The 23,677-nt window shown below is 35.5% G+C and overlaps 1 long non-coding RNA gene across 1 annotated transcript in view; it reads left to right on the top strand.

Moving 5' to 3' along the window:
* The first annotated feature begins 4,428 nt into the window (after positions 1 to 4,428).
* LOC141425494 (uncharacterized) overlaps positions 4,429 to 23,677 on the top strand; it is a 70,987-nt gene continuing 51,738 nt past the window's right edge. Inside the window, exons 1-3 of the long non-coding RNA XR_012450498.1 lie at positions 4,429 to 4,592; positions 8,151 to 8,326; positions 12,146 to 12,248. This is a non-coding gene — a long non-coding RNA (uncharacterized lncRNA). The remainder of the gene's footprint in view (positions 4,593 to 8,150; positions 8,327 to 12,145; positions 12,249 to 23,677) is intronic.

Here is a 23,677-nt window from a genome sequence, read left to right as displayed (position 1 = left end):
ATGAACTAGAGAAGGTGAGCTGTCTGAATAAAACAGTGGGTACAGGAATGTCATCTGTGTCATGTATATGCCCCAGTCCCCTATCAACCCATAATCACAAAAGAATTTGAGATTGTTAGGTATCCTGTAAACTCATGATTTCATTTGCAAACTACTGTATAGTTTTAAATGTGTTTTGTTATAAAACAAAGATCGTATTTCCACCATTGTTAAATCAATAGACATTGTCAAGAAGAATAAAATGATTTTATTGAGGGCAAAAAATACCTTTAGATAAGATTGCTTCAACTGTTTGTCTAATGATTTATTTTCCAAATGGTGTCTATGTTATGATGCTCAGGAGAGTCCAGCAATACTTTTTATAAACAAGTATTCACAATATACTTTCTAAATTATGAAGCAATTAATAATTCATATTCATCAAAATTCTAAGGATGCTTTACCTTATTTTATGCTTAAAACAAAAAGAATTTGCAATTAAAAAATAAGCTGATATTTTAAAAAGCTAAATTAGTGGCTTTTCTGTATCAGTTACTGTGTTTGACTTTGGAAGGTGTTTTCACATTTTATCTTTAAAACAAGCCTCAAGCATGACAGCTAAAATGAGCTATTGTTGAGTCTGACTTCAACCTTCAAACACAATAAAATAGCCTTGCTTTTATGATTTTCTGAGAGAAATTTTATTATAACAATGAATCTGATTCCATACTTTAGTCTAAATCAATAGATGATCATGAAATTTTAGAAACACAGTTGAAGAGAGATCTTAAGGATCAAGTTCATTCAATATTTAAATGTATTTGAATCCCTAGTATTAAGGGATCCAAGCCATTAATGAGCTGTCAGTGTGGGACAGGATTTAATTAATATATGCATTATCACTAACAAGATGATTTTTTTCAGTTTCTATGTTATATTTTTAGAAGAGCAAGATTATTTTCTTAAAAAACAGGTATAGAAATGAGTTGAAGACTCATTAAAACCTTATTATATTTGATTGTAAAAATAAGTAGTACTGCTTTATCAAATTAGTACTGCTTTATCAAATAGCCACAATCATGGTGGCTTGAAAAAACACATAGCTATTCTTTTACACTTCTAGATCAGAGCTCCAAAATCAGTGAACTAGGCTAAAGTCTAGTGTCAGCTTCACTGTACTCCCTTTGGAGTCTAGGAGAGAATTTGTTTTCAGGCATTTCCCCATTCCTTGCTTTGTAACCCCTTTTCTTCATCTTTGAAGTTAGTACCATCAGGGTATGTTCACCTCCTCCACATTACATTTACCTCCTCCTTCACCTCTGCTTTCATATATAAGGACTTCTATTTACATTGTGACCAGGTTGGATAATCTCCCTATTTTCAGGTTGTTTTATTAGCAAACTTAGTTCCATCAAAACCTTAATTCCTATTGTATTTTGGCATGTAATCTTGCATGCTAACAGGTTCTGGGGATTAGGATCAGGGAAGGCAATATTTTCAAAAACTTGCTCAAGAATATTACAAAACTATTAGTCATTGTTTTTTTTGGCAGTACTATGGTTTGAACGCAAGGCCTCACACTTACTAGATAGGCACTTTACCACTTAAGCCACTCTACCAGCTCTGTTTTGTGTTGGCCTTTTTTTTCCATATCTCTGCCTCCTGAGTAGCTAGGATTCAAGACATGAGCCACCATGCCCAGCTACAAAATTCTTAATCATATTCTATGAAGAGTTGAAACTTCGAGGAAGGAATACTATATTTTCTAATCAAAGTATTAAGGAAGACAAAGCATTAAGTTATATTCTTAATATTTCTACTTAGCCAACACCGAACACATTCTATTCACCCTTTTTCTGTACTCAATAAAAACAAAATCAACAACATGTAGCCATAAAGTCAGATTAAAATTTCATTCTGCTGGAGTTTTTCTAAAGAAATAGAAATAAAAACCTGGGTACCAGGTTTACTTGTTAGAATTTCTAAAAATACATGAACTCCCAGATTTAGTGGAAATGCTGTCAGCATCATTGAGGGCCTCAAGTCAGTTCAGAAATTTTAATTCCTCTCATTAGTAATGTTCTTGTTTCCCTGAAAAATGACGCTGTTTATGCCCTCACATTATTCATTAGCAGCTGCTTTCTATTATCCAGCCCCTAAGGGTAAGAAAATTTAGCTAAATTCTTTCTCCCTGTCTTGGAACTCATCAGTCACTGACAATGGAGGCTCTGTGCTATGCACAGTCATGCACTATGTTTTATGGCATGGAAACATTTATAAAAGAGTGACATCACATGTTTCTTACCTTGAGAAATCAGTCAAAGTGGTAGCATAATTTGGAGAAATTTAAGGGAATATATAATCCTTCACATCATCAAAATAAAATGACCTAATATCTATAAAGCAAAAGAACAAGGCTGTATATGAAATGTGGCAAAGAACAAGTATGATATAGAGTTAACTTTTTGTTTGCAAGAGTATTGTAGCATTTTCATTAAAATAGAAATTTAAGGTACAAATAACTTCAAATTCATTGATACATTTACTAACCTCTAATAGATCCCAGAAGCTAGAAGGAGAAAAGGACACAACTCATAAAACTTCAATCTGGTTTTCACCCATGTATGGACATTCAACATGCAGCCTGTCTGACAGTTTTTAGGTAAAACAAAAGTGTTTTTCTAATTAGTGGGTCCAAATCAATTTGAGTATAGCAGTGTGAATGTCACACCTTGATGGAGGGTTGTACCACTAACTCTCAAAGTTATGCTACCAGGTCTGGAATGCTCATTAGTTCTAAAGACAGCAGGCAATAAACAGTGATAACTTAGAATTGTTCAAGTTTAATGTTACTAATGTTTCATCACAGGCGAGAATCAGCATGGATAAATGGTCTGTCTTGGAGGTGGAGTCATGTAAAGCATGCACCTAACAAATAGATGCCATTTCTCCTTATAATAGACAAACTAATATGGGTGTACGTACATGCTAACACACCTCAGCACTTAATAAAGCCAACATCTCTTGTAGGGTAACACCATTAGCTAATTACAGCTGTAAGGAGAAACCAAAATAGACTCATATTTTCAAAGAAGTAATGACTTGTTTCCATGCCCTTGACTTCCATGCCCCATAAAATAATTTTTCCCCCAGAAATGATGCTTTTGATCCTGTCTGTTGGCATACTTGTTTGCCACTCATAGCAGACATGTAACAATTACATTTATAAACTTGACAAGAGGCTTTTTAGAAACTGGCTGAGAGTCTATAATTGGGAAATTTGCTTCATTTTTCTTGCTTCTCTTTCCTCTTCATAAAAAGATGTTTATTCCTTGTAAATAACTTCTTTAACTTGTTTACGCCTCAGGGAACCCATGCAATCACTCTGACCCAGCTGGCCTTGTGAGGGTGCTTGGCGTCAGGCAATATTCAAACCAGCCATGACCCCGTTGTCACCTTCTTTCACTGATGCTTGCCATGGCTGGACATAAAGGGCAGAAGTGATTACTTCTTGAAAGGTAGGCACTGGGAAGACTTTTTTTCCAGTGATACTGACAGGAAGTTAAATTAATAATGATACAACAATACAAAAACATAATGGAATTTGAAAGGCCAAGGAAAGTTTAATTGAAAAGAAATAATTCATTTACTCTCATTCTCTCTGTCTCTATCTCTGTCTCTCCCTCTCCCTCTGTCTCTCTTGCTCTCCCCACCCCACATCAGGATTTATCAGCTCTTTCTCTTTCTTTTATTTTCTTGAAGAACAAACCATATATCACTCCTTTTTATATAACGTCATACCTGCAACCAAAACCAACCACACTCAGTGAGAAATAAATGAGTGTAGGTGGACTTATGGCTACACACATAATTTCCTGTCATCTGGGGTACCATATCAAGTAGGGAACTCTATGTATATTTTGCTCTGCTATAACAGAGTGCCACAGACTAGAAACTGAGAACAAGGCCCATACTTCTGGAAGCTGGGAAATCCTGGATCCAGGGGCTGTCATTTGGTGAGGGCCTTCATGCTTGTGTCATCCCATAGCAGAAGGGCAAAGAGCAGATTTGAAAGAAAAATGAACAAAGGACTGCACTCATACTTGTATAAAGAACCCATTTTTTAGATCAATCGTGGTATTAATCCATTCATGAGAACAGAGTCTCCTTGCCTAACTACCTCTTAAAGGTACCACCTTTTACTAGTCTTACAATGGCAGTTGAATTTCAACATAAGTTTGGAGGGACAAACATTCAATCATGAACATAATCATAGGTAAGACACGCCTATGATGGAGGAAGCAACTTCCCCTAGGCCCAGGATGGCCTAGGCCAAAAGTTGTTCTACTGTGTCTAGAGATTACATCAGTTCCTGAGAATCCTGTGGAAAGCATAGGGGCTTCCTTATATGGGCTCAAGGAGCCTGGTCTCTTCCAGATCATCAGGTTGTTGAGCTCCTGGATGAAAAAATATATTGCTATGTTTTAGTCAGCTTGGGATGCCATATAAAACAAACAAATAAACATAGATTGGGAAGCTTAAACAGCAGAAATTTATTCCTATAGCTTTGGTGCTAGAAGCCCTGGCTCAAGATCTGGCATGACTGGTTTCTGGTAAGGGTTCTCTTCCTGGCTTACATATGGCTGCCTTCTTGTTGTGCTTACATCTTTCCTCAGTGTGTGCTGGTGAAGTGGTGAGCTCTCTGCTATCTCTTTTTATAAGGGTACTAATCCCATCATGTTTGAGCCTTGCTTTATAAACTAATTACTAAATGTTATCACAGTGTGGGTTAAGATGTCAATATATCAACTTGGTGAGGACACAAACATTCAGTGCATAAAATAATTTTTTCTCCAAATTATCTGCTCACAAGAAAAATTGGGAGCTTGTAAAAAGTACAGCCATAAACAAACTCCAGGATTACAAAATATTTTAAAAGTGTGTGAGAAAATTTATCTCTTAACCAAACTGACAAAATTTGGTAGCCTGATTCTTTTGCATTGAAAAGGCAAAGAATTATATTGTTTATTACCTGTAATTATAGTTAACAACATTCTCTAATGTTGCATTTTCCTCCAAAGTATTCGTAAGTACTCTGATAATATTTTCCAAATAAGGATTCCAGACAACAGTACTCTTCTGTTTGTAGAACTTTGAAAATCAGAATATAAATTAGAAAAAAAATTATAGACTTCAACAGTTCTGCAGCAAGGACACTTTATAGAAATAAATGCATTAATTTCATGTACATGGAAATGCATGTTAATTTCATAGGATGTTAAGTATTAAAATTATCTACATTTACATAGGTTTATTTTATACTTACATTTTCAATGCTTATGGTGTGTCAGGTTCGTTTCTGAGGGCTTTGGCATATGACAGGTGAAACGAAAATGTTATTAAATGTTCGTTTGATTAGTTAGAGGAGCAATTTTATATTTTCAGCTCAGGGTGCATTCAACCACCTGTGAATGGAGATTACTGCCAAGTAGCCTAGTCTTGTTTACAGACCTTGCCGATCTTTTTTTAGATCTTGTACTTCTACTGGTTTTCTTGGGATGAGCAGACACAAGTCTTTAAAAAAGCATTCTTAAGTCACACATCTTCTTGAATGCCTAGTCAACGTTATAGTTCTGTGTATATGTTGTACCTAGTTCTGTGCCCTGACCAGTGATGTTTTGTTAGTGCTGATGATACAAATGAAAAATCTGAGAGCATGTTGCCCAGTCAATACAGAATTAGTCTTCTTATACTACTGAGATACTATTGAACTATACTCTTTGTCTGTTTCTTCTTAAAGCCCACAAAATGCCTCACCACAAAGGAAATGCAAATAAAAATGACATCGAGATTTCATTTTACTCCAGTCAGAATGGATATTATTAAGAACCCAAGCAACAAATGCTGGTGAGGATGTGGAGAAAAAGGAACATTTATATGGTGTGGGTTAGAATGCAAGTTAGTGAACCATTATGGGAAGCAGTATGGAGCTTCCTCAAAAAACTAAAACTAGACTTATATATGATCCTTCAATTCCACTCCTAGGCATGTAACCAAAGATATGTAACCCAGGAAACAATAAAAGCACTTACATACCCATGTTTATTGTAGCACTATTTATAATTGCAAGGTTTTGGAAATAGCCCAGATGCCCTACAGTTGATGAATGGATTAAGAAAATATGGTGTATGTACACAATAAAATATTATTCAGCCACAAGGAAGAATGAAATCATGTTGTTTGCAGGTAAGTGAGTGGAACTAGCCATCATGATGTTAAGTGAAGTATGCCAGACTCAGAAGGACAAAGGTCACGTTTTCCCTCATTGTGGGAACTGTATCTAAAAGATAAATGCATACCTAAATACATATATGATCTTATAACACATACACACATATATACATACACATATACATACACAAACATATATATACATACATAAATATAGAGAGAGAGAGAAAGAGAAAGAGAGGAGAGAGAGCAAGGACATGATTGTAATAGTAGATTTGCTGAGGACTAGAAGGAGGCAGGAGAGGAAAAGAGAATGATGGAGAATGAATAACATTGAAATATTGCATCTGTGTATGAAGATGGTATAATGAAATGACTAAAAGCAATTGAATAATATGGGATCAGAGAGATAGAGTAAGTAATAGAGAGGATTAAACTGATTAAAGTATAATATATATATGTGTGAAATACCACAGCAAAAGACTTTGAACAATTAAAATACAGTTAAAAATGAAGGACAGGAAGGTAAAAACAGGTCCCGTCTTGAAGTGGATACTAGTGGGAGAGGGAAGGGTAAATAGAGAGGGTGAATATGGTTGATGTACTTTGTACATGTGTATGAAAACAGAACAATGAAACCCGCTTAAATTGTTTTAAGAGGGGAGGGAAAGGGACGAAGGAGAATGATGGTGGAGGTGAAACTAATCGAGTTAAATTGTAAGCACATATGAAAATGTCACAATGAATCCCCTTGTAAAACTAATATATGGTAATAAAATGTAAAAAATACTGTTTATAATAGAGGTGTTGTGGTAGGGTAGTCAGAGGAGAAACCAAGCGACACTCAGAGGAGTGGAGAACTCAGGTTTTAATTTTTTTTACACCAGCGGGCTCAGACGTGTACCTGTGTCTGAGCCCTGAACAAAGGATTCAAAAGATATTTAAAAGGTAGTGTAGGGCATCAGGTTACAAAGATGTGCTCAGGTCATGGTGGAATTGGGCTGGTAGTGAGCTAGGGACCTAGTGTTGTTTAGATAAGAACAGCAGGGGAGAGAGACCTGCTTTGGAAAGTTTATTTACAAGTGGAGACAAAGAAAGGCAGGAATGGGTGCTTATTTCTGCTTGGTGCCTCTTATTTCGGTCCTGAGCTTTTGCAGGGCTCTAATGGGCAATTCCTCACAGCTCTGTCCGAGGTTACAGCTTTTAATTGACAGTTTACCATGTTTTACAACCCTGTTCCAAGGCTATCTTCCTCTTCAGAGGTATATCCTAAGTTATAAGAGATGGTTAAGGCAGAAAGCATGGTATGCAAAGAAAGTTTGGAAATATTGGGTGAAGAACCCAGGGTTGTACAAAACAGAATGTCTGAGTTAGAAACAGAATGAAAAATACTGATGTCTGAACTTATGTAGCTACAAGGATATAGTAACCATGTGTTTGAAAATTCATTGATCGCTCATGATTTGGAGCTATATAGTTGTCCTAAAATGTACATTAATAAAAGTATAAACAAACAAAATTGAAGTGACATTTGCAGAGGTAGAAACTGAAAGCTCTTTCTGAATGTTTTTGTATAAAACATGCCATTATATACATGAATCACTTCTAATAAAACTTTCTCAATCCATATTTTTTAATTCAAAAGTTAATTTTCTTTTTGTTTCTAAGCACTTGCTCATTATGACTGTTGCTATTATCCAAAGACATTGTTGCTATTTAGCTACCTTGGATTTCACTAGGAAGTATCCTAGTTTGCGTCTGGGACTCTATGTGCTGTCTCCTGTCTTTTCTTGTGTGCCACTGTAAAGGAGGTGTGTCCCCACCATACAAATAATCATCAGAAATTGTTGTCAAAATACTTAATACATGCAAGTCACTTTGAGGAGCACTTTCATAAATCAACTCTTTTCTCCTGAACTATTGTGGTCCATCTTTTACAGATGAAGAAATGGAAATGGAACCTCAAAGAATTCAGATAAGTTACCCAATAACTGGTGTCTTAAAAAGTAATCACAATTTGAATTGAGGCTGTTCAAATTCCAGAACCTACCCTCCAGTGTTCCACCATTCTACTGATAAAGATCAAGGGTTCAAGCACTTACAAGCTCGAAATCAAGTGAGTGTTATTTTGTGCAACTCCTTTGAGTACATTCTCATGTAAAACAAAACAAAACAAAACAAAACTCCTTCTACCTATAAGGGAATCCATGCCATTTACACACAAGAAAAGCATTTGAGGGACAATTCAGCAGCTTAAATCTTTCTTTTGTAATTCAAATCTTGGAAACTTGAGCAAATTTTATTAGATCAAGGTTTATATTGGTGACATATGTAGGATAATGTTGATATGTAGCATTACTATTCTTAGAAGTAGCTCTGAAAGTAAATTATAATTCTCTGCTAATAAAGTGGGTAGATTGGAGGTAAAGAAATAATGGTTTAAGTTTGGAAAACAATAACATATATTTGAACTGTCCTGTCTATTTAAATGAGAGCGTGACCTCTGAATTATCCATTGCTTAATGGTCTCATCATTGAGGACATTTGGTACCTAGCTTTAAGACTGTGCCAAGCATCTCTTATATTCATCCCTAGTAGAGGTCCTCTTGGAATCAACAACACTATCAGAATAGGAACGCTTCAGAGTATGGGGAGAAGTATGAGTGGCTCTCTGCCTTCCAAGAGCGAGTGGACATTGAGAAAGGTGATACACATCTTACACTTATATGGGGACATATTATCATATTACAAATGGATGTCTAATTTTAGTTGAGTTGAAGGCTCAAAAACTTTCTGTGGTCATGTGATAGTAGTGACAACAGTGGGCAGGCTAATAATGATAGAGGTAAAATTATCACTCCAATTCTAGGCATTAAAAATAACTCATTCCTCAGAATGAGGAATGGCTAAGGAAATATAATTATTGTGGCTTAAAATGCATTTGAATCATTAAGATAGTTAATTATAATAAGATAACAATAAGTCATGGAGATCTTGGTGACCACAGTGACACCAAATTTAATAACATCAGGAACTCTGGGGCAGGTGATATCTGCATTTTTGGGGGTGGTACTGGAGATTGAATTCAAAGCTTCCTCTTTGCTAGGCAAATGCTCTACCACTTCACCTACACCTCTAGCCCTTTTGCTTTCAGTCTGCTTTTCAAACAAGATCTTGAGCCAACTTGGATAATTACCCTTTTGATGAATTCAAAGTCAACTGATTAATGTCTTTGATTGTTGCTGCAAAATCCTATTTGCCAAGTAACACAATCAAGGAAACAATATTTCATTGCATTCACTGGGATCCACTTATACTTAAGGGGAGAAAATATGATAAGAGTGAGGGCCATTAGGTAGAATTCTGTCTATCAAAAAGTATTTCCTAGGGCCATGCAATTTGCATACATTATTTAGTTTGATACAACAACCTATGAAGGGCTTTACCCTTGAAAATTATGTCTTGCTTTATGGAAAAGGGTTTAATAATTCAGATTAAGGAGTAAAAAACATTATGTAAGAATTATACCAAGAAGTAATAATACATGAAAGGAAGTAATATGTGGTAGAAATATTATGTTCTCATATATGAAGATGGAAAAAATGAGACCTGTTGAAATTATTCTAAGAATGGGGGGGTGAGTGGGGAATAAAGGAGAATGATGGAGTTAATTTAACTATGATATATTGTAAGCCCTTTTGTAAATGACACAATGTACCACCAGTATAAAAATAATATGATAATAAACAAAAGTAAACAGTGATGTGTATGAGAAATAATTTATTCCTGAAAATATTTCTTAATATAATTTTGATATAAGAGATTAAGAAAGCTTTAGGGAAGATGTTTCTTTCCACATAGGGGATCACTTGGTTTTACTGGACCTTTGTAAAAGTTTCAAAAGAACAATATAATTTTGTTATGTTTAAACAACATTTTCCTGAAACCTGACAAAAATATAGATTATTGTGGAGTACATCCCCTCTTTGTACCATTAAACCCGTTTCCTTGGGGTTCTCCGCTTTTCCATTCTGAGCTAGTAGTTGGTGCTCTTTGCTCTCCCTTAACCTGAAAATGGGCTTGACAGAAAGGATATGCTGCTCATCCCTATTAATGCAGACGTATAAATACATTATTAAGTTTAAACTGGCTATCCCTACAGGTAGTCATTGCATCAGAATCATTGGAACAAATAATTAATGTTAAACTGAAATTTAAAATATTGGCAAGCTGCTCAAAATCCCATTGATGAGTCAAAAAGCCTTTTTGAGACTTGAAATCTACCAACTATGACCTACTTGTAATTCTACTTTTATTTTGAGATATAAATTTATTAAATTCAAAATAATTTATCATGAAAAAAATTGACATGCAGAAGAAATTGGGGAACATCTGAAGAAATAAATGTTGATTTTTCAATGATAGCAACTTCCGTAAAAGTAATAATCAGGATTCAGTGTGGGCAAAAAGAGGCCTTGGATCTTTGCACCCTAACCATGAGCAGAACTTTTTTATAAGTAAAAACCTTATCCATTTTTTTTAAAAGAATTCACTTGCTACTTATTTTTTCTATAAAAAAAGTTCTTTAGCTGATGCCAGTCTTAGATTGCTCAACTCTAGGTCATAAATTTAATTTGTCCTTTACCTCAGTGGAGAACAACTGTATATGAATAAGTTTCTAATATAATGTAGAATAAGATGGTTGTATAACACATATATTGGTTATTAGTGTCATTGTTGACACATTTATAATTGGTATGATAGGATATGTAAATTTTTCCCATTAGTAACTGGAATGTTTGGCCTATTGTTGATCATTCTATTATCAATTATATCTAATTTAAAAGAATAGTACACAGCTCAAATTTCTGACAAGGAGACTCAAATATATGTTAGTGATACATTCTAATTTTAGGGAAGGGTTAAGACTCACCCTTCTCACACTCTTTGCTTTGGAAGACACTGGCCTTGTCAAGGCTGTACAGTCCTTATAAGGCAAGCCCTGTGGCAGGCCTCAGGAAGATGCATTTCCTTTCAGGTTTTTCTTGGACTTGCCATTCCTGACTCTTCTTGCCTTCCAAGAGCAGGGATGGTGTTTTATCAACCTTTGATGCATCAATGTTCTTGAATACTTATGACATAGCATGGGTCCATAAAACATTGGTTGGCCAAAAGAAGCTCATAACAAAGGGTAACTTCATCTGGAATTTCTTCTCTCTATATCACCCCTTAAGATACGTGATGTACTCTCTATATGAGACTGAATACAGAATTTTAATCCTATTGAAACCACAATAAGAAGATGAGAAATGGAGAAAGAAGAAAAACAGAAGAGATGAGCTAATTCAGACTATTTTATGTATATATATATATATATATATATATATGTAAATGTCACAAGGAAACTCCCTGTGTAGCTTTCTTAAACAAATGAAAATATCATATTTTTCTCTTTTACAAAATCAGATAACAAGAGGGTGCAACAGGTCCTTTTCTGGAAGGATTGGTACCAGTGGGAGTGGAAGGAGGTGGAGAAAGGGTGTGGGAGGATGAGTATAGTGCAAATACTGGGTACACATGTATGTAAATGGAAAAATGATACCTGTTGAAACTATTCCAGGAATTGGTGGGGGGAGTGTCATAAAGGAGAATGGGGGAGGGTCATAAAGGAGAATGGTGGAGAGGATATATTGTAAGAACTTATATAAGTGTCACAATGTACCCCCGTGAAAATGTGCATATGCTTTTTTTCTGATGGTAGGTTGTGGGTTCCTTGTAGGAAGGGGCCATAACTTTCTTAAGCTTTTCCCAAGAAGTTAGAGTAGTATTTATCCTTGATATATAGTAAGCAAGGATTTAATATTTGGTGGGTTAATGAATGAATGATCAACTCTCCAGTGCAAAGTCTCACTCTGTTTGTTTCCTTATCTTCTAGCACCGCAATGTCCAGGCTGAGCCCATCCTCCTCTGTCACTTCTGGAACTGACCAGAAAGGTGCCTGGGAACCTGAAAATGCCCTCTACACCTACATTGAATAGGTAGGGACAAGTGTGTGGAATTGTGATCAACCAAGCTTGAGAGGGACTGCATGTTTATTGTCATAAAAAGAAGTCTCAACAATTTTTTTTGTGGTTCTTGGCTCTTACTACAGAAGTACTTGATATAAAAATATAGTTCTCAGAAGGCAAAGACATTATTAGATGCCTAGAGATAAGGTCTATGAAGGAAGTTTTAAGGATTCTACTAGAAAAGGAAAGATACCATAAGAAAAATAGAGACATTTTCCATGAAAGATTTAATCTTAGAAATGAACTTAGGTGAAGTAAAACAGCCTGTTATACCTAAGTAGATTGTAAGTTATTTCTAAATTTTTTTTGGCACTACTGGGGTTTGAACTCAATGCTAAGCAGGCACTCTACCACTTGAGCCACTCCACCAGCCCTATTTTGTGTTGGGTATTTTTGAGATAGGGTCTCAAAAACTATTTGCCTGGGCTGGCTTTGAACTATGATCCTTCTGATCTCTGACTCTTGAATAGCTAGGATTACAGGCGCGAGCCACTGGTACATGGCTTAAAATTTCTAAAAACTTCATTTTATTGGAAATAAGTAAATGGGCAGACATCATAGGAAGTAGATAATTGCCTCAAAATAAAATAAATACTACTTGTAAATGTCAGAAACTACAATGTAAATGTTTTTTACATTGGGAGAAAAGACATTCCTTGTTACTCAGTGGAGAATTTTAGAGATAACCAGGAGGCATGCTTATGAAGGAATTTCAAAGGAAGTGCTAGATATCCTCTAGGGCTCTTTCCCAACTATAATTCTGTGAAATGAAAAATTCGCTGGTCAGGGTAGATACTGCGGTTGTAATTGTCTCTTGAACTCCTTTGTGTTTCTGAGTGTTGTAATATTATTTTTTGTTTCCTCTGTGAGTATTACAGAGGTACTTAAAGTAAAGGAAGAGTTAAATACTTAACAGACCGATCCCAGACCATGAGGCACAGCTCACAGGGACAGCTCTGTGGAGTTTTCCTATCAGTGAGAAGGAACATACTGCAAAGGATAGTATGAGACTCTATTCCTTCTCAAGGGATTCCTTCTCCTCAGAAATGCAAATTCCTCTATTATGCTGTTGATTATATATATTTTTATTAATTGCCTACATTAAATGTAAAAATAAGTGTATAAAATTAAGTTCTTTTCTACAACCATTTCACTAACCTAATGTAAACAAATGTTTGATTTTCATATGTTTATATGTATAACTTTATACATACATATGATTAAATGCCATTTGCCACCCAAACACTTTCTGTTGTGTCCATAAGGTAATGCTTCTTAGTCTAGAAATCAAGACCATTTATAAACTTACATCAACCTACCTTTCCAGTACACACCATATTTTTCTGCACATTTTTCTGTTCAAGCTAAACAGAAATACTTCGAACTTTCTAATTGTGACACTACTCTTTGATTGGTTTGTGATCTCAGCCTGACTTTCTCTTCCCTTTTTGACATATAAAATCTCTGTTCCTTAAAAGCCATAACAATTCCATCTTATTTATGTTCATCAGCGTCTCTCCCAAAGTGAAGATATTTTATAGAGAAAATGAGAATCACATAACAATTGGAAAATAGTACAAACAAACCTTTCTTGCTTGGCCTCCCACAACAATGCTTTCCCCCTCTAAATAGAGAAATTCTTTCTAGGACTGTAGAACATGAATTGTATATTATCTTTATCCCGCCATAGCTGGCCAATGTCTTGAATAAGTTAAGGAAAATGGTGCTTGGTTCTGTAGGAGGGTGAAATCTATGACTACACTGTAGCCTAATTATATGTCTCTTCTGTTTGGTTTCCTATTACTCATCTGTGCTTCTTTGACTTTCTCCCTTGACTGAACTTATGCTTTAATCACATTACACAATTAAGCACTTGATGCTACATTCTTTTACATTGTTTTGTGTGTATGTTTAATTTTCCTTAGTAAATTCTTTTATTTTAATGGAGACTGAAATATATTTCCACTGTGCTATAGTTTGAATGCTGAATATTCTCCAAAGACCTGTGTATTAAAGGTTTGGTTCCCAGGATCACACTCTTGGGAGATAGTGGAACTTTTAGGAAGTGGGGCCTAGTGGAAAGTCCTTAAGTAGTTGGAAGGGTATCTTTGAAGGTGATTGCGGGACCTTGGTCGCTTCATTTTGAGTTTTGCTCCCTGGCTCATGATGTAAGCAGGTTCATTCTGCCATTCACTATTGAAAAATGGCTGGCTGTGATTCTTTTGCTCTATCCAGATAGAAATTACGCACTGGCAAGGAGCAGCTCCCTGAGTGTTGATGGCCCTGAGTTTCAGAGACTCACAGCTGGGCTTCCAAACTCAGAGGCTGAAGTTTCTAATCCTTGAGAACTAGAGGCTTATGGCTGACTCTGTGATTTCAAAGCTAGAGGCAGATTGCTCTGAGCTTAGTGTGCCAATGCCCAGAGGCTAGAGTCATAGCTCCTGAGCTTTCTCATCTACTTAACCCTTAGTGGCTCTCTTGAACATTTCTAGTGACTGGGGCGTGTAGTCCTAGTAGTCTCAGCTCCTACCCTTGGCTCTTCACAGCCTCTTACTTACTTGATACTTCTGCTGTATTTCCTAATCTTGGTTTCTTGCAGTTTCTGCATTAGGTTGTTGTATGGAACTCTTCAGCATCTCCTACCATTATAGTTCAGCGCTTAAGGTATCAGGGCCCTTAGTGCTCAGTGGCTCTTTGAAACTTTTCAGTCATCTTCTTGCTGTTATTGCCATTGCCAGATCTGGGAGCCCTGAGGTCTTCTTTGCTCTTTGTGCAATCAACCCAGACTGATCTACCTGTGAAAAAGACCACAAGTGGGTGAAGAGACCATTTGGAAGAAGTCTTTATTTGGATCTAATGTTGCAACACTGGGAGGTAGTACACAGGAGAGAAGCCTTTAAGACTAGCCCAGTAAGACTGAAAAAAATAGCCTGCTAGAGAAGAGACATGGCATAATAACTCACTTAGTGAGAGTAGTGGTAAAGCAGTAGTTGCAATAACACCAGCAATGACACATTGGTATTATCTCTGCATGAAAAATCCAAATTAAAGGAGTTTCTTCAAGAAAGAGAAGAATCATAGACTGAAGCAACACTTTCTGTGATGTCAAGAATAATTATCATTGTAAATGAATTAAAAAGCTATTATCATCTTCAGATGTCCATAATGGGCAGAGAGCTTCTAGATTGTATAAATCCAATGAGTTTAACTTCTTAGAATTTTGATTGGTTTTAAATATTTTTTATAGTTAGCATATTTTGACTTTTCAATAAAGAACAAATGAAGGAAAAAGCCCATAAAATCTAACCAATAAATGATCAATCCATAAATTAATAAATTAGCTAGTTAATTTCTTTATATATCTCAGAGGAAGTGCAGCATTATAAAATGGAGAAAGTTTAGCTTTTTAGGGTGAGTCATTGCTATGGTTGGAAAGTTTTCCCTAAAACTCCATGGGTCAGAAAGTTAATTTTCAAATTCACAAATTTAATACTGTACTCTAAAGAAAGTGGAAATTTCATTCATTCCATATAATGCTCCTCTAAAAAATATTTTCAGGAAAAACTCATTAATCTCCTTTGCTTATTAATTTCCTATGCTTTGTATCAAAGCATAGGAAACTTTAATGATTTAATAATTTTCAAAAGTAGCAGTTAATTCTGTCCCTATGAATGATAAGGACTTGCTCTTAAGTTTTTATATTAAGATCCTTAGATTCTTCAAAAGTTTTACTAAAGGTTTTTGTTAAGGAGAATGCAGAGTGTTATCTCAGATATAAGTGGTAATATATGTAGTTTCAAGGATATAAGAGCAGTGTATGTAGACATCAGGGAATTCAGAAATGTGAAAAGATATTTCAGCTATCACAGACCTAATTTCAGACCTTTGCTCTTTTTCATCTTTGATAGTAGTAATCTGATCTGTAGAAGGACTTCTACATTCCCCAAACTCCAAATGTCAAGAAAATTCCTTGCAAGCTGTTCTAAGGGTGAAGAAGAACAGTTTGCTGGAGTGGGTTTCATCTTGGGTATTGGCAGTGATTTGGCTGAAGATATCTGTGCACCTTCCAGTTTCTGTGGTATCTATGGCTTCAACCCTGTTTTTATTGAGGCAAGTGACATAATATACCCTTTAGCAGATTGGGATTTACTCAGGGCTTAGAATAAATAGAGAATTACTTATTCTGTTTCTTTCCACATTCTCAACTCATCTGATAGATTAGCTACAAGGAGGCATATATGATCCAATGTATCTAGGCAAATAATTTAATCTTTTGCAAATAAGAACTGTGATACTTTGCCACCTGACACCAATCTCTTACTTCCATGAATGTTACTCTCTGCAGAACTACCATTAGAATCTTGTTAAGCAAAGAGTATTTTATTCTACACTACCACTAGCACTTTTTCCACAAGCTTTTTTTCCAGAGCAAGATGGATACAAATGTCCTTGCCTGAGGATTGCAGACACCTGCTTGCTTTATTGCAATTAACTTCAACAAGGACTGACGAATATTTTGTGAATTGTCAGTTCCTTTTGGTCTTCTGCAATACTCAAATCTCCTTGAAAATAAGTCTAATATTAGGGGAAGACACTTTAAAATTGACCCTGAGATAAAAATGAACAAATCTTTTAAATATTAATCAACATGATGGTTCAAATCTCATTTAAAAAAGGAATTTTTATGTTATACCTGAGTGGTAAAATTCTGGTGTTTTGTTTTTTATAAAAAATAATGATTGCACAAGAAGATATTTAAAAGACCAGTGTAGATGGACTATAAGAGGCATGAGCAGTAAGAAATGAAAAAGGAGATGTAACAAGAAGGCTAAATTGTATAGAACTTTGTTTTGAAAGTTAACTTAAAGAAATAAGCTTTTACTCTAAGCTGTTAGAAAAAGCTGTTAAGGGATTCTCATCACAGGAGTAAATTGTTTGGTTTATGTTTAAGAAAGATTACTCTGGCTGTAGAGTTCAGAACATGGTGGGGAGGGAAAAAAGCTTGAGTGGAGACTAATTATGGGTCTATTACAATAGTCTAGGCAAGAGATGGTAGGAGTAGTGAAAGTATTTGATTCCTTATTAATTTTTGACTATAGCCAAAAGATTGCCTGATGGATTATAAGTGAGGCATGATGTCAGGGATAAATCCAAGGTCCTTGGACCAAGCACCTGGCAGGGTATAAAGTCACCCTTCTGTATACACAAATTTTGCATCCACAAATCAACCAATCAGGTATCAAAAATATTTGAAGAAAAGATTGTGTACTGAACATGCATAAAATTTTTCACTGTCATTATTCCCTATCTAGAGATATTTTAAAGTATACAGAGAAGATGTGTAGTCTAATATAAATACTACACCATTCTGTATAAAGAACTTGAGTCTTTATGGAATTTGGTATCCACAGGAGATCCTAGAACAAATGCACCAAGGAGACCAAAGAATGGCCAATATTTGCAATTCGCTGAGATGGGAAAGACAGTGAAAAGAGAGGGATTGCAGAAGTACCAAGAGTTCAGTTTTGGAAATATAAATTTATGCTGCCTAATAAATATCCTAGTGAAAAAACTGGCAGGATTTTGGAAATTAGGAGAGATATTTAAGCTGGAGATATAAATTGAGGGCCATTGGTATATAGTTTTTAAAAGGTGTGAGAACTGTTATGTTTCTAAAGAACAAAGTATAGGTAAAGAAGTTCTGGCTGGAGGTGTGACTCAAGTTGTAGAGCTCCTTTGAGGCCCTGAGTTCAGCCCCCTTCCCTATACTACCCCTTCCACACCAAAAGAAGATCTGGTGTAGTGATTGGAGCAGTATCAGTATAGAGTAGTCAGGGGTTTGCCACATGTGATTACTAAAACTAAAATTTAAATTTTTTAAATAATATTAAAGTTTCAGTTCCTCAGTTGGAATTGCCATTTTTCAAGTGCCCAAGTTTGTCTAGTGACTACCATAGTGGAGAGTTCAATTACAGAATATTTTCCTCACAAAAAATTGTACTGGGTGGCTCTTATAGAGTTGAGAACACAACAAAGACAAATAAGCAGAAGTATGTTTGAGTACATGTCATTGAGGCAAAATGAAGGCAGGATGTGAAGAAAAATGGGGGAATAAACTGGTGAAAGCTCTTGTAGAGAAAAGCTGAAGATTTGTCATTGAATTGATTAATGCAGAGGTTACTGGAAACAAAGACCTAATTGGAGTGGGTTCAAGGAAGAATGGGGGGAAATGAAAAAAAGTGATTTTTTTTCAGGAATATTTGCAGAAAGTCAAGTAAAGAGGTTCTTAGCTGCAGGAGGACTATGGAGTTGCAAGATAATTTTTCTTAATATAGGAAAACTAAGCAAGTTAGTGTGCGGATTCTGATGAGTAACATCCAAAATGAAAGAAAAAAATCTGATGATACAGGAAAGGAAGAGGAAGAGGGAGGGAAGATTATAAATTTAGCAAAGTTTGTGAGGAGGTGAGAGGGGGTGGAGTATAGTACACTGTATTTGGTGAACTGGATAAAATATAAAGAAAAATCAGAGGACAGGGATGCAAATAAGAGGTGAATGGCAGCTGTCGGAGTTCTCTTCTTATTCTTTTGCCAAGAAAATAGGAAGCAGGATCATTAGTGAAGAACAAAGATGGGTGAGAAGAATTGGTGGTTTAAAGAGAAAGAAAAAGCCTGGAAAGAATGGAATGAGAAGGTGAATGGAGGGTGGTAATGGGATTGCTGGAGGGTGATGCTACAAATCTTCTTGTGCTTCTAGTTTCAAATACAAAGTGAGAACATGGAGCATGGATTCTACCCAAGACAAGCACAGCTCCATTTTGTAACAGTGAGTAAAAAAAGATGAATTTAACCTGCTTAAATGAGTAACACCAAACCAGGGAGTGACATTCCAAGTAAAAAGGACTGTTATAATATAGATTGTGAGTTGTAGGCTGTGTCACATGGCAACTGAGGATGTGAGGGTGGAAAGGGACAATACAGTGGCAAAGGAATCAATAGATGGTGTGAATTGGTTGGTGAGGTTGAAAAACAGCAGCAACTGGGGTAGTAATAGAAGGGAATGAGGTAAGGGATAAAGATGGAAGAACAGAATGCTATGGAAGGACTGATATGGAATGATATTCAAGAGTGTGACTGTAAAGGGCGTGCTAAGGTATTATGGAAATTGAGGTAATTGGAGAAAGGATGCCAAGGGACTAAGGAACCAGGATGCTGGAAATATTGTTTCTGTGGATGACTGAAATAATGCAAAATAAACAGATGTTGCAAAGAGAAATTGACTGATTTTGAGTCAGTGTTTAAAATCTAAAAGGCTTATTATGTGCTTTATTGAATAAGTGCTAATTGAGTGCTTTCATTAGAGTAATAGTCTAGATACTAGAGATAATATAAATATGATTTAGTCTCAAATGGAGTTTTCTAGCCCGAAGAGAGCAAGGTGATATTAAAACAAATGAAACATTAATTGTATTATTTTCAACACTGCTTGAAAGAAAGAATGGAATGGGCCCTGAATGAGTTCATTCATGTATGTGCAAACAATTTCCTTTATTCTGGCTAAATAATCACCCTTATCTGTTTAGTTTTGAATTTGTAGTACAGTAATCATAACAATTTAGGAATGGGCAGTTGACAGTGAATAATTCAAAAAATAAAAAACCCATAGAGGGCAACTCTCTATCAGACCCCTCCCACCCCATGAGAGCTCTGTTTCTTTTCTTCTCACTTGCTTTAATAAGTTCCATACTTTCACACTCACAAATAAACAAGTAAATGAATCACCATGGAAATATTTTCTTCAGTTACAACAAATATTTTTAGCATTAAAAGTAACTTGTGCCCTAATAAAGATCCACAGTGGCAGAAAAATAATTATTGGTCAAATAAATAAGAATAAAAAAACATAACTAAAAAATCATTTTAAACATATCATAATTGTGTAATCTTATTTCAGTGTATTTACTAATTACATTAAGAATCATTGTGCTTTAAGTGATGTGATTTCTCTCATACCAAACAATTTCTAGATGACTTTAAAAACATTTATCTAGTTTTGGTTTCTCATTTCTTTTAGGAATCTGAAGAAACATATTTAAAAAAATTCTAATTAACACATATTAGTTGTATGTATTAAAAGGATTCAATATGGTATTTCTACACATACACAAGGGACACACTGATCAAATCCAGCCTTTTTTTTTCTGCCTCCCCCCACCCTTCCAATCTCTAGTACTCACTATTCTATTTTCAGGTCTACTTTTGTTTTTACTTTCACATATGACAGAGAACACATCTGGCTTATTTCACTTGACATGATGCATTTTGCTAGTCCCAAGAGAACAAGGTTATATTAAAAGAAATTAAATTTTAATTGTATTATTTTCATCACTTTCATGCATTTTGCTACAAATGACAGGAGTTCATTCTTCTTTTTGGCTGAACAATATTCCAGTGTGTTTTACACCACATTTTCTTTATCCATTCATCTGTTGGTGGGTACCAAGGCTAATTGCATACCTTAGCTATTGTGAATAAACATGGGAATGGGGTATAACATTGGGTACTATGTTTTTAGTAAAAAAGGCTTCACACCTACACTGTCTCTAGTTAAACTTGGTACTTCTCCAAAGATGAAAATCTTATTCTGTACATAAAAATATGTTAGAGTTTTCTCACTTAAAAATACTTATTATTTCCCAATATTTGTTAGTGACAGAAACATTAATATGGTCAACATTTGAGTGCTAGGAACTACAGTTTTTAATCGCATCATAGACCTACTCTCCTCTTTAATTCTCTAGATGAATGTTATACATATATGGGATTTATTTGAATATTAGGTAGTGTTAGGGTCCGAGAATCCTATTCCTCTGAGAGACAGAGAGTCACGCGTGAATGCAATCAACAAAGCAGAGTTTATTGAGCTGGCAAGCCAGGGTCAAGCTCCCACACAGACACACAGGTCCGATTGGGCAGACAAGACCCCCAGTCTCTTTAGGGAAGATCTTACATAAGCCCCTACCCGCCGTTACAGCAAAAGCCCGCACAGTACATAGCCAATGAGTTTGTAACACCACATACATTTCCAGCCTATCCATTTAAGAGTACATTACTTCTTAGCCTACAGATTCAAGGGTCAGTATTTGCGCACATGGTTACATTTAGCAAGCAGGCAGGGCACATCTTGCACATACTTCTAATTGTCTTTCGCAATCTGCTCACATTCCTCACATTCCTCACATTCCACCTGCCCCCATCCTGTTTATCTTATCCTGCACGGGGCATCCAGTGCTGGCTTTACTGGTTTCTGCTATGGGGATCTGCTGGGGCAAAGGGCACATCCTTTCAGTAGGTTTTTACGACTGGAATAGGTGGTTGCTAGATACTTTGATTAAAACAAACTCTCAGAATCATTCATCGTTATCTGAAAGCTGGATAATAAGCTACCTTGGAACCTTCAAACTTTGTTTTGCTCAAGATTTGATAGCTCCACTACAATACCACGTGGATCTTACAGAATAGTTTAAAGTTAAACAAGCTATATTTAAAAATGAAGGCTGCAGGCATGGCTTAATTGGTAGAGCAGCTGCCTAGCAAGTATGAGGCCCTGATTTCAATCCCCAGTACCACCTATAAATAAATAGACATAAATAAATAAATTTAAAAAATGAAAAGCACATATACACACTGATATGTATGATTCACTAATTTTAAACTCTTGAATGTCCATTCATGCTAGATAAACTAATTTAAGATCCAATTAAAATTAAGTATTTTCATGTCAATTCACTTGGGTGGATTTCCTCACACTTGAAAATGAGCTTCAAATATTGCTATTAAAATTATTCACCTTTGTTCTATAGATTTTTCTTTACATTTTACAAACAAAATAGATGAATAATTTGGAGACTAAAAAAGAGGTAAGACTATAGCATTTTATTTCCACACATCCAAGTAGTATTAGAAATTTAATTTTTTATAAATGGAATATCACTCTTGTGGTCCACATTTGTAGTTCTTTAAATAGAGTAAAATAAATATATATTCTGGAGTTGCTGCAAACTGACAAAAATAGTTGTACTATTTGAATAATTTTCCTTTCAAGGCAGTTTTGGAATGTATCATCTCATTTATTTCTTTAGAAAATGAAAGATTTGTGCAGGCTTTTACATTTTAAATATTTTATGGAAAGACATTGGAATAGTAAACTAATTTATGCAACAAAATAAGACAAGCTAGACAATACTATAAAAAGGCAATGTTTGCTATCACTTACGTGCTTGCAAGAATCTTTTGGCAAACTGTCATTTGGCAAACTGTTCCTTTCCCAACCTTGTTAAGATATAATGGAGAAGTAAAAATTGTGTATATTTATGGTGTACAACAGGATGTTTTTATATATGTATGCATTGTGAAGTGATTAAATCTAACTAGTTAACATATAATCACTTAAAATATTTGTCCTTTTGCTATGACAAAATATAAGATCTTCCTTAGCAATATTTGAATATGCAATATATCATAGCTAACTATAGTCACCAAGTATACAACAGATCTACAAAACTTATTCATCTTTTATAACTTAAACTTTGTACCTTCGACCAATGTTTCCTCATTAGACCACCATCTCCACCCCTGCCCCAGCTCCTGGAATCCAATATTCAGCCCTGCTTTTATGAGTTCAACTGTTTTAGATTTCACATCTAGTTGAGATTTTGCATTACTTGTCTGTGCCTGGTTTGTTTTGCTCAGCATGGTGTCCTCCAGGTCCATCTGTGCTCTAGCAGGAAACAGGATTCCCTTTATTTTTGAGGTTGGATGATATTTCATTGTGTGTTGCATGCAACATTTTTTGTGTGCATTTGTCTGTTGATGTACATTTAGGTTGATTCTGTCTTTGCTACTCTGAAGGATGCTGCAATAAACAGGAGTGTAGATGTGTTTTGGGTGGAAATGTAAGACTCTTTTTCCCAGTTTATAGATGATAAAATGATAAAAGTTCAAGGACTACTTTGAATGATTACATCAGATAAGAGCAAATGGGTCTGAGAATTTGTTCTAATTAAAGCATCTAATCAGACTGGGGGTATGCCTCAAGTTGTAGAGTGCCCGCCTTGAATTCAAATCCTGATACCACAAAAAAAATGTGGCACAGGCCTGTTCTTGTCATAAATACCTGTATTAAATTCAAATAAATCCCCATTTGACTTTATAAGTCTTTCAACTAGATTACTAGGGAGATGAGTTTCTCATGCAGTTCTCTGAGACCATTTTTCTTCGCAGAGAAAGGGCTAGGATGAGATAGAAGCTCTGTTCTATCCGGATGTGGTCAAGAGGCCAATTTTTGCAGGTGTGAAGGCACATGCCTGAAATTTCAGTACTGCAGGAGGATTGCATGAA

This window comes from Castor canadensis, chromosome 8 (genome assembly GCF_047511655.1).
Source record: "Castor canadensis chromosome 8, mCasCan1.hap1v2, whole genome shotgun sequence".
Taxonomy (NCBI): domain Eukaryota; kingdom Metazoa; phylum Chordata; class Mammalia; order Rodentia; family Castoridae; genus Castor; species Castor canadensis.
This window is presented reverse-complemented; position numbering and strand designations above follow the sequence as displayed.